The following is a 12,159-nucleotide window of genomic DNA, read 5'->3' as shown; positions in this document are numbered from 1 at the left end:
ATACATATTTTATAAAAATAATGGTATGTTCACTTGGACAAAACCAAGGGGGAGGGTGGAAGCAAGGAAGGGAGGTGAGTTTGGAGGGGTGGGGAAGGGGTGGAGAGAAAATATAGACAACTGTAATTGAACAACAATAAAATAATTTAAATTAAAAAAAAATCTTGGTCTTGTGGAAGCTATATTTTACCAAAGAATATAGTCACAAAGAGCAAATAAATAAATAAATATTTATTTATTGTAAAAAAATGTTATGTTCAAAGTAATGAATTTATTGTTACTTTAAATGATCAATAAAATTTACTTCTAAATTTGTTTTCATTTCTCATCTAGCTAATATCAATAGAGTTAACCATGGAAACAAATATTGTTAAAGCTCTCAATAATTTGTAAGAGTGTAATGGGTTCTTAGATCAAAAGTGTGAGAACTTCTGTTCTACAAAAAGTTTTTGCAGTCCTCTGAAGACCACTGTAGTTCATGGAAACATCCTCCCAGGAGCAAAGACAAAGAGCAAATCAAAAAGGCTGAAGGGAGAGTACTCTAACACCAGCAGCTTCACCTATTACCCAGACTCTGAAGTGATGTTTCACAGAACAACAACCCCTATAAGCCTCACCCATAAGGAATCATGCCCTAACTCACCACTGAGATCATAACTGCTCTTTTTCATAGCACAGGTCCCACCTGAATTTTTCAAGTGGTGTGCAAAACTGCCAGTGCCATTTCCAGTTTATTTCACCACATATTCCTACTATTCACCTGATCCATGGTAATAATTGATCATTTAGGTATGAAGGAAATGTAAAAACACAAAGCACCTACTTTATATCTGATAAGAAGTTAGATATTTTAATAGGACATCTTGTATCATGCTCAGAAGTTTTATTAGGCATAAACTCCTAATGTGATGGGATTTTTCTGGTAAAGAGTGGATCAGTATTTCTGGTTAAAAGAGTTACACTAATCAAAACAGCTGATAAATTCCTCATTCCAAAAATACCAACAAAAAAACACTTTTACACATCAGGGTGTTTCTTCACAAACACTCAATTCTAAAGTAACCAAGTGTTAAATGTGTAAATACCTTGGTCTCTGTCTGATAGGAGAGTGAACTTAGTCAATATTGTGAAGGACTATCTGGAACTGAAATCTGAAAAGTACTCAGAGGTAATGAGAGACTTAGAGGAAATGAAAGGTCACTTTGCAATCAGAAGTTTCTCAACATTCCTTACGTAAATGCAGAAATTTAATTATTACCATGCCACGGTGGTTCTGTTTCTTTTTTTTTATTGTTAAAAAGTTTTACCCAGACTTGAATCACTTCCTGTCTTGACAACTGCAATATCTCTTTCCCGTACCCCTCTACACTGCTAAACTTCAGATCGCTATTGCCAAAGCAATTACTCTCCTCATTGCCTAATAGGTATCACAAGCCACTAGATGGCACATGCATGTGTGCACTCACATACACATGCCCAAACATCCTCATCTGAAGTCTTTCCTGGCCCTTCATAGCACATGTCACCACCTAACATACTGTAGTGTTTTGTGCTCTTATTAACTATTTGTCTCTACAGAATGTGAGCACCATGAGGGAAGAATTTGAGCCTGTTTTGTTCACTGCTATATTAGCACTGTCTACAAGAAAGCCTGAATGTGCTAAGTGCATTTAAATTATTTACTGACTGACTAAGTGAATGAACAAATCACTTAAATTTGCACATTGAAAGTCCTTGTACTGATTTCAGTATGTTTTATCCTTTCTATTTAACAATACTTTATCTTCTTTACCCCAACTTTTTTACAACAGTTATCTGTTCTCTCACCCATTTTTATTTTGTCTTGCCATACCCTATCCACACATATATGTAGGTTATTAGGTTTATGACAACTTTCCTGTCCTGGATCTTTCTAAAGGTAGATGGGAAGCTGACTAAACTAATGGGATATCAAAAGATGGAGAGCTGGAGAAAGTGTTTCTCATTCTTGACAAAGTTAGGGGTCTGTATATGAGAAGAAGGAAAGCAGAGAAAGCTGAAGTCCAACTTACCAACCAATCATCTTCCAGGCTGCCACACCCAAGACCTACAAGAAGGATTTACGTAGAAGCTTAGATCACCTGCTCCAATTCATGGCTTGCTTTCTGGGCTAATAAATGAACTTGGAGAAGACCTGATACTAAAACCCTCTTCTTTCAAAACCACCAGTCCCAGTTATGGAAAACCCCCATTATGAATCAGATAGAGAAATGGCTGAATCAGTGGCCCTCATACCTAGTTCTGCTACAGAGTCTCCTTAACCTTCTAAAGCTCTACCTCCTGAACAGACTCTCTGGATTTTACCTGGGAATCTGTATGTTTAAAAATCTACTAACTGCTCCTTAGACAAACACTTGGTAGCTAGCAAGACAATAAGACCCCTGAGGGCCTTTCCAACCCATGTCTATGTAATAGGGGTCTACAGAGGAGTGGCACAGACACTAGGGAAGTTTTAAGTACAGGTGGAAGTATTTGAGGTTGTCTGTTTCAGTAGTGTGCTTTATTTGGTGGACAGAAGTTGAGGCTACTAGAGGTTCTATAGTAACCAGGACATTGCCACACAAGAAACTGTCCTCCATTCTACAAAATTTTCAAATATTCCATCAGACCAAAATGCAGGTAAAATCTGACCCTGGAGCATAACTCTGTTTTTCACAGATACCAAAAGTACTTTTTGTAGAGTTTTAGTATGTATTGAATTTTCCAGAAATGCAACTACAATGAAAATTAAGGGGAAGTACAACTTTATTTTTTTCTGGAACTTTAAAAAGATTTTCACCACAGAATGAAATCACATCATGGAAAGCAATGACACTCATGACATTTGAGTTTTAAGAGAGACACAGACTTTCCAGCTGCACTCACACTGCCAGGTTACAGACTCTTCTGTGTGCCATTGCATCTAACAGCTTCTCCATGTTGCCTAATTCAGTCAGGCCCACCTATGTACATAATGGACTAAAGAGAGAATGACTTCCATTCCTCCTTCATATTATGGTTAGTATAATATAGCTAAAGTTTTAATATCATGTGTAGGTTGGTTATGTGATCAATAAATTTCATTATAGGATAGTAAAGAGAATCTTATAAAATATTTATTAAGAAGAAGAGTGTTAATTCTTTTGAAATTACAAACCACTGATTTAAACATTTTAATTCATCTCTCAAAACAAAGCTAGTGGTTGGAAATGAAGACACTATATTTTTTGACTTGTCCTTGTTGTTTACTTGTTTATCCTTGATTTTATTCCATTCCCCATTCATGTTATATGGCCAATTTCCCAAGAAGTCAGTCACATAGAAGAATCTTTTCAAGTTCCAAGTCTTGCAGCATTGAGATTATTACCAAAAAAGGACTTTTTCAGAAAGACTATCTCAGCTTTGCTCATCTTTCCTTTGGAAGCCCAGGTAACTACAGCTTTCTCTTTAGAACTTCTTTTTAATTTATTTTTGAATATATAATCTTTATTATATTTTTTCCATTACCATTTAGTCCCCTTATACTCCCCTCCCCCTGGCAATCACCACCTGTTGCCCATGTCCATGAATTCTTTTTCTTTTTTGCTCAACCCCTCAACCCTGTATCCACACCCTGCCCTGCCACCCTGTTTTGGGTAGTATAGATATTTTAGTGATGTTAATTCGTCCTATCTATGAATATGTTATGTGCTTCCACTTATTTGTATCCTCTTCAATTTCTTTCTTCAGTGTCTTATAATTTTTCAAGTAAAGGTCTTTTACATCCTTGGTTAGGTTTATTCCTGGGTATTTTATTATTTTTGAAGCAACTGTAAATGGGACTGTTTCCTTAATTTCCTTTTCTGTTAGTTCATTACTGGCACACAAAAATACAGCTGATTTCTGAATATTAATTTTGTATCCTGCTACTTTCCTGAATTCATTTATCAGTTCAAGTAGTTTCTTGGTGGACTCCTGGGGTTCTCTATGTATAGTATCATGCCATCTGCAAATAAAGGTGGTTTTATTTCTTCCTTTCCAGTTTGGATGCCTTTTACTTCTTTTTCATGTGTGATGGCTGTGGCTAGGACTTCCAGTACTATGTTGAATAAGACAGGTGAAAGAAGACACCGCTGTCTTGTTCCTGACCTAAAGGGGAATGTCCATTGAGCATGATGTTGGCAGTGGTTTTGTCACATATGACCTTTATTATGTTTAGATTGTTCCCTCTATCCCCACTTTGCTGAGAAGTTTTATCATAAATGAATACTGGATTTTATCAAAAGCTTTTTCTGCATCTACCAATATAGTCATGTGGTTTTTATCCTTCCTTTTGTTTATGTGGTGAATCATATTTATTGATTTGAAGATGATATACCACCCTTACTTTCCTGGAATAAGTCCCACATGATCATGGTGTATGATTTTTTGATGCATTGATGTATTTGGTTTGCTAATATTTCGTTGAGGATCTTAGAATCTTTGTTCATTAGTGATTTGGCCTATAATTTTCTTTATTTGTAGTGTCTTTATCCAGTTTTGGAATTAGGATAATGCTGGCCTCATAAAATGAGTTTGGGAGCCTTCCTGCGACTTAAATTTTATGAAATAGTTTGAGAAGGAGCGGTGTTAGTTCTCTTTGAATGTTTGGTAAAATTCACCTGTGAAGCCTTATGGTCCAGGGGTTTGGTTTGTTGGGAGTTTTTTTATTACTGCTTCAATTTCATTAGCTATAATCTGTCTATTCAGATTCGCTGATTCCTACTAATTTATTTTTGGAAGATTGCATGTTTCTAGGAATGTATCCATTTTAACCAGATAGTTGAATTTTTTGCCATATAGTATTTCATAGTATTTTCTTGCAATCTATTGTATTTCTTTGGGTTTAGTTGTTTCTCCTCTTTCATTTCTGACTTTATTTATTTATTTTATTCTAATCATTGTTCAAGTACAGTTTTCTCCATTTTAGTCCCATTCCAGTCAACCCACTCAACCCTCCCCACTTCCTGCCCATAACAATCCTCCCCTTAGTTTTTGTCCATGTGTCCTTTATATTTGTTCCTGTAAACCATTCCCATTCTCCTCTGAAATTCCCTCTCCTCTCCCCTCTGATCACTGTCAGTCTGTCCTCTATTTCAGTGTCTTTGGTTATATTTTGCTTGTTTCTTTGTTTTGTTGTTTAGGTTGCTGTTAAAGGTGAGATCATATGGTATTTGTCTTTCACTGCCTGGCTTATTTCTCTTAGCATAATGCTTTCCAGCTCCATCCAAGCTGTTGCAAAGGGTAGGAGCTCCTTCTTTCTTTCTGCTGCATAGAATTCCATTGTGTAAATGTACCATAGTTTTCTGATCCATTCATTTAGTGATGGGCATTTAGGTTGCTTCCAGCACTTGGCTATTGTAAATGGTGCTGTTATGAACATTGGAGTGCATAGGTTCTTTTGGATTAGTGTTTCAGGGTTCTTAGGATATAGTCCCAGTGGTGGGATTGCTGGGTAAAAAGGCTATGACCTTTATATTTTTCTGAGGAAGTTCCACACTGTTTTCCATAGTGATTGTAAAAGTCTGAATTCCCACCAACAGTGCACTAGGGTCCCCTTTTCTCCACAACCTCTCCAGCACTTGTTGTTTGTTGTTTTGTTTATGATGACCATTCTGACGGGTGGAAAGCGATATCTCATTGTGGTTTTAATTGCATCTCTCTGATAGCTAATGATATTGAACATCATTTCATATATCTTTGGATCCTCTGAATGTCCTCCTTAGAGAAGTGTCTGTTCAAGTCCTTTGCCCATTTTTTAATTGGGTTCCTTGTCTTCTTAGAGTAGAGTCACATAAGTTCTTTATATATTTTGGAGATTAAACCCTTGTCTGAGGTATCATTGGCAAATATGTTTTCCCATATAGTTGGTTCTCTTTTTATTTTGATACTGTTTTCTTTAGCTGTGCAGAAGCTTTTTATTTTGATGAGGTCCCACTTGTTTATTCTTTCCTTTATGTCCCTTGCTATAGGAGACATGTTAGTAAAAAAGTTTCTGCGTGAAATATCTGAGAGTTTCCTACCTACATTCTCCTCTAGGACTTTAATGGTGTCACGGCTTATATTGAAGTCTTTTATCCACCTTGAATTTATTTTTGTATAAAGTATAAGTTGGTGCTTGAGTTTCATTTTTTTGCATGTAGCTGTCCAGTTCTAACAACACCATTTGTTGAAGAGTCTACTTTTACTCCATTTTATGTTGCTGCCTCCTTTGTCAAATATTAATAGACCATAGAGACTTGGGCTTATTTCCAGGCTCTCTGTTCTGTTCCATTGGTCCATGTGCCTGTTTTTATGTCAGTACCAGGCTGTTTTGATTACAGTGGCCTTGTAGTATAGTTTAGTGTCAGGTATTGTGATCCCTCCTACTTTACTCTTCTTTCTCAAAATTGCAACAGCTATTCAGGGTGGTTTATGCTTCCATATAAATTTTTGAAGTGTTTATTCTATGTCTGTGAAATAAGCCATTGGTACTTTAATAGGTATTGCATTGAATGTGTAAATTGCTTTGGTAGTATTAACATTTTGATGATATTAATTCTTCCAATCCATGAACACGGTATATGTTTCCCTTTGTTTGTGTCTTCCTTGATTTCTTTCCTGAGTGTTATGTAGTTTTCTGAATACAGGTCTTTTACCTCTTTGGTTAGGTTTATTCCTAGGTATTTTATTTTTTCCTTTTTGCCATTTCAAATGGGATTTTTCCCTTGATTTCTGCTTCTGCTGTTTCTTTGTTGGTGTACAGAAATGCCTTTGATTTCTGCATATTGACTTTGTATCCCTCTGTTTTGCCAAATTCATTTATTAGGTCAAGCAGTTTTTTGGTGGAGTCTATAGGATTTTCTATGTACACTATCATGTCATCTGCAAACAGTAACAGTTTTGTTTCCTCCTTTCCGATTTGGATGCCTTTTATCTCTTTTTCTTGTCTGATCGCTGTGGCTAAAACTTCCAGTACTATATCGAATAGAAGTGGTGAAATTGGACAGCCTTGTCTTGTTCCTGATCTTAGTGGAAAATATTTTTATTTTTGCCCATTGAGTATGATGTTGGCTGTAGGTCTCTCATATGTGGCCTTTATTATGTTCAGAAATGCTCATCTATTCCCACTTTGCTGAGTGTTTTTGTTATATTTGGGTGCTGTACCTTATCAAATGCTTTTTCTGCATCTATTGATATGATCATGTGGTTTTTGTCTTTGCTTTTGTTTATGTGATTTATTACTTTTACTGGTTTGCGAATATTGTACCATCTTTGCATCCCTGGAATGAATCCCACTTGGTCATGATGTATGATCTTTTTAATGTATTGTTGGATGCAGTTTGCCAGTATTTTGTTGAGGATTTTAGAGTCAATGTTCATCAGTGATATTGGCCTGAAGTTTTCTTTCTTTGTTGTGTCTTTGTCTGGTTTTGGAATTAGGATGATGTTGGCCTCATAAAAAGAGTTTGGGAGTCTTCCATCTTTTTGGATTTTTTGGGAATAGTCTGTGAAGGATAGGGGTTAGCTCTTCCTTAAATGCTTTGTAGAATTCTCCTGTGAAACCATCTGGCCCAGGGCTTTTGTGTGTTGGGAGTTTTTTGATTGCTGCTTCAATTTCTTTTGCTGTTATTCGTTTGTTCAGGCTTTCTGCTTCTTTTTCATTGAGTTTTGGAAGAATATATCTTTCTAGAAATTTGTCCATTTCATCTAGGTTTTCAAATTTCTTGGCATGCAGTTCTTCATAGTAATTGCTTACAATCCTTTGTATTTCTGTGGTATCTGTTGTAATCTCTCCTCTTTCATTTCTGATTGTGTTTATTTGGGTTTTCTCTCTTTTTTTCTTGATGAGTCTGCTTAAAGGCTTGTCGGTTTTGTTTATCTTTTCAAAGAACCAGCTCTTGGATTCATTGATCCTTAGAATTGTGCTTTTAGTCTCTATGTCATTTAATTCTGCTCAAATCTTGGTTATTTACTTCCTTCTGCTTGCTCTGGGCTGTCTTTGTTGTTGTTCCTCAAGTTCTTGTAGACCTGGGTTACGTTGTTTGTTTGAAATGTTTCTAACTTTTTTAGGTTGTCCTGTATCGCTATGAACTTCCCTCTCAGGACTGCCTTCACTCTGTCCCATAAGTTTTGCATTGTTGTGAGTTCATTGTCATTTGTTTCCAGAAACCTTTTGATTTCTTCCCTAATATCATTCTTGACCCATTCATTGTTTAATAGCATGCTGTTTAATCTCCATGATTTTGAGTGTTTTGGGTTTTTTTTCCTTGGGGGTTGGTTTCTATCTTCAATCCCTTTTGATATGAGAAAATGCTTGGTATGATTTTAATTTTCTTGAAATTGTTAAGGCTTGTTTTGTGTCCTATCATGTGGTCTATCCTTGAAAATGTTCCGTGTACATTTGAAAAGAATGTGTGTTTAGCTTCTTTGGGATGGAGGGCTCCGTATATATCACTGAAATCCATTTCATCTGGAGTATTGTTCAATGACATGAAAACTTTTGATATTTTGTTTGGAAGATCTGTTTATTTTTAACAGTGGGATGTTAAATCCCCCACAATAATTGTGTTGCTTTCAATATCTTTCTTCAAGTCCTCTACGATTTTGTTTATGTATTGGGGTGCTCCTATGTTGGGTGCAGATATATATTTACAATATTTATAGCTTCTTAGTGGATTCTTCCCTTGAGTATTGAGTGACCTTCTGGGTCTTTCTTTATGGCCCTTTTTTGGAAGTCTATTTTGTCTGATATGAGTATTGCTACCCCAGCTTTTTTTTTCCTGTCCATTTCCTTGGAAAATTTGTTTCCAGCCCTTCACTTTCAGCCTGTGCAGGTCTTTTATCCTGAGGTGGGTCTCTTGTAGGCAGCATATGTGTGGGTCATTTTTTCTTATCCATTCAGCTATTGTATGTCTTTTGATTGGAGCATTTAATCCATTTACATTTAAGGTTATTATTGATAGGTACTTATTCATTGTCTTTTATGAACATGTGTTCCTACCTCTCTTTCTCTTTTCCTCTCTTTTCTTAAAGCAGTCCCTTTAGCACCTCTTGCAGAGCTGGTTTGGTGGAGGTGTATTCTTTTAGACTTCTTTTTTCTGAGAAGCTTCTTATTTGGCCTTCTGTCTTGATTGAGAGCCTTACTGGGTAAAGTAGCCTTGGTTGAAGACCTCTGGTTCTCATTACTTGGAATATTTCTTGCCATTCTCTTCTGGATTGGAGTGTTTCCATTGAGAAGTCAGCTGTTAGCCTTATTGGGGCTCCCTTGTATGTTACCTTCTGTTTTTCCCTTGCTGCCTTTAATATTCTCTCTTTGTCTTGAAATTTTGCCATTTTAATGATGATGTGTCTTGAGGTGGGCCTCTTTGGGTTCCTCTTGTTTGGGACTCTCTGTGTTTCCTGGATTTGTGTGACTTTTTCTCTCATCAAATTAGGGAAGTTTTCCATCATTACTTTTTCAAATAGGTTATCTATCCCTTGCTCTTCTTCTTCTCCTTCTGGTATCCCTAGTACACAGATATTATTATATTTCATATTGTCTTGCATTTCTCTCAATCCCTCTTCATTCCTTCTGAGCGTCGTTTCCTTTTCTTGCTCTTTCCGGGTGTTTTTTTCTACTTTGTACTCTAGTTCGCTATTCCGATCTTCTCCTTCATTGATCCTGCTTTTGATTCCTTCTACTGTGTTCTTCAGTTCAGAAATGGCATTCTTCATTTTCTCTTGGCCCTTGTTGAGAATTTCTATTTCCTCTTTCATGTTAATATAGTTTGCAGTGAGATCACTGTAGCTTCCTTCTAGTGTCTGGTAGCTCATTGTGAGTTCATTGAGCTTCCTGATAATCATTGTTTTGAACTAAATATCTGGTAGTTAAGTTGCCTCTATTTCATTTAGCATTTTTTCTGAGGCTTCCTCCTTTCCCTTCAATTGGGGATTGTATCTTTGTTTTCTCATTGTTCATGGGATTCTTCTAGTTAGCCTGTGTTTCTTAAATTGACTTGTTCTGGCTTCCTGGTTTTATGGTGTGAACTTCTGTGGAAGAATACCTGTGAGATTCAGTGGTGTGGTCTCGTTCAGGTATCCCGGTGTTCATAGCTTCCCCCTACTCTTTTCTGTGATCAGTTGGAGGAGTAAGGCAAAATGGTTTAAGCCAACAAGACAGTATTCTATGATATTTACAGTAGCAGCCAGTAGAGAAGAGATGGGATATCCTTTGGCTACATATAGTGTTAACCATGATCTTCCACCCCACTAGCCACGTTTTAGAAAGAATGGAAAGAAGATAAGACTGTTATTGGGGACAAAAGGATTGTTACTTGGATCTAGAAAGCTGTGAGGCTGTGGAAGGTCAGATTCTGAGGTAGGGTCGAATTAAGATTAGTAAATAGGAGTAGTGTGTAAAAGAATAGAGACAACCCCCCACAATAATATAGTTCAGGAAATTGCGAAGTGGGATGATATTGGAGTAGGGGTTTGAGTAGTATTTACAATTGCATGAACTAGGTCTTATTTACAGTAATATTAAAGCAACAATCTTGTGGCAGAATCTATGAGATCTAGATAACAAGAATAAGGAGTATAGAACCTTGAGAGGTTTACTAATGGAACACAGATGAAGGATAGTAAATTATCAACACACTGTGACTGAGATTACAGGGGGAACCTATCAAATGACAGTATAACTAGCCAAGCAAAGAAGCTTATACAGAAAGAAAAAGAATACCAAAATACTATTAAAATAAAAAATGTCAGAAAAGTGAGAAAAAGATGATACAAATTAGCAGTAACTTGCAGGCTCAAAAAAAGGGGGGGTCAAAAGATGGAATGCAGGAGAGATAAATTTGGAGTGGAAGGAATAATACTAGAATGAAAGGAAGAGAAACATAAGGAATTGAGAGATATAATAATAAGAAGAATTAAAAAATAAAAAGTCACTTAAAAAAAACAAGATAAAATCAAACAAACAACAACAGCCAAAAAAAAAAAAACAAAACCCAGAAACAAACAAAAAAAAACAACAAAAAAAAACCCCTCTTGTTGGTTTCTAACTGTCCAAACCTGTTTTTCTGGCCTTGCTGGCTTCAGCAGGCTGAGGGGCCTTTCGAATGCTTTTCACTCTCCCCAGTCAGAACTCAGTCAGTGTCTTAGGCACTGTCCTCAGGGCCAGCAGCACGCTCTCCCCCCAAGCCTATCCAATGTCCCCCTGCAGGTTCCTGGATGTGTGTATAGGCACTCCCAAGCACGTTCTCCAGAGCTCACTGCCACGGTCTCACAGGCTCCAGGCACCACAGAGCTCCTGCATCTTTCTGGGTTCACAATGCAAGCTCTTGGGATCGCAAGGAGACAGGCCCTTCCCCCAAATTTCACCTTGGCAGGCTCTAAGTTCTTGGGAAGCACCCGCATCTTTTCTGGATTCACTTTGCAAGCTCCGGGGATCACAAAGGGGTGTGCACTTCCACCAATTTCCCCTTTTGTGCGCTCCAGGAACCCCCGAAGTGCCACGACCCTTCCAGGTTCACAGCGCAAGAGTCAGAAATCCTGAAGGGGCGCTTGCTTCCCCCAGTTCACCACCTGGGGCTCCAGAAACCCGCAAACACCCACTCCCTTTCCTTGTTCAGGGCTGTGAGGTCTGGGTCTTCCACAGAACCGCACTCCCACTGGGCTGGGGGCTGGGAGCGAACGTCCAGGCTGCCCCTGGTTGCACAGGCTGGGGGCACTCACCCCTCCCAGGGCTATACATGGGTGTCTGCAGCCCCTGCGAGACTGTCTCCCAGTCCAACTCCCCTCTCTGTGCCTTCAAGCCACAAGGCCTCCCGATGTGTTGCCCAATCCCTGTTGTCTAGGGAGGGAGCAGTGACTCTGCTCTCCAAGGTGCCCTGAAGCAGACCTGGGAGCACCGGGCCTGGGGCTGCAACCTCCCTGGTTTCCACGCTGATCCCTAGGTCCCTATTGTCCTGAAGCAGTCTCCTTACCGTCTGTTTTTTCAATGTCCGCTATAATTTTTGATGTCCTGTTTTCATAAATGTTGCAATAACCTATGCCCTTTGCTCTGTTCCTCCACCGATCTGCAAGTTTCTCTCCCCTGCATAGAGGAAGGGGATTACACTCCCTCCAACAAAGCTGCCATCTTAGGACCTCCTGATT

At 38.1% G+C, this 12,159-nt stretch overlaps 1 protein-coding gene across 4 annotated transcripts in view; it reads right to left on the bottom strand.

The window, feature by feature from the left end:
* The window catches only part of IL1R1 (interleukin 1 receptor type 1), a 127,727-nt gene that overhangs the window by 73,817 nt on the left and 41,751 nt on the right, over positions 1-12,159 (bottom strand). For 3 of the 4 annotated variants that reach the window (XM_045827918.1, XM_045827922.1, XM_045827920.1), the window contains exon 3: positions 2,052-2,086. The exons of the other annotated variant lie outside the window; for it this stretch is intronic. The gene's annotated coding sequence lies outside the window, so the exon portion shown is untranslated. The remainder of the gene's footprint in view (positions 1-2,051; positions 2,087-12,159) is intronic. 4 annotated transcript variants of the gene reach the window in all.

This window comes from Phyllostomus hastatus, unplaced genomic scaffold (assembly GCF_019186645.2).
Source record: "Phyllostomus hastatus isolate PE091 unplaced genomic scaffold, TTU_PhHast_1.1 phas_scaffold_78, whole genome shotgun sequence".
In the NCBI taxonomy this organism is placed as follows: Eukaryota; Metazoa; Chordata; class Mammalia; order Chiroptera; family Phyllostomidae; genus Phyllostomus; species Phyllostomus hastatus.
The sequence above is the reverse complement of the archived record's forward strand: the minus strand, read 5'-3'. Positions and strand labels throughout refer to the sequence as shown.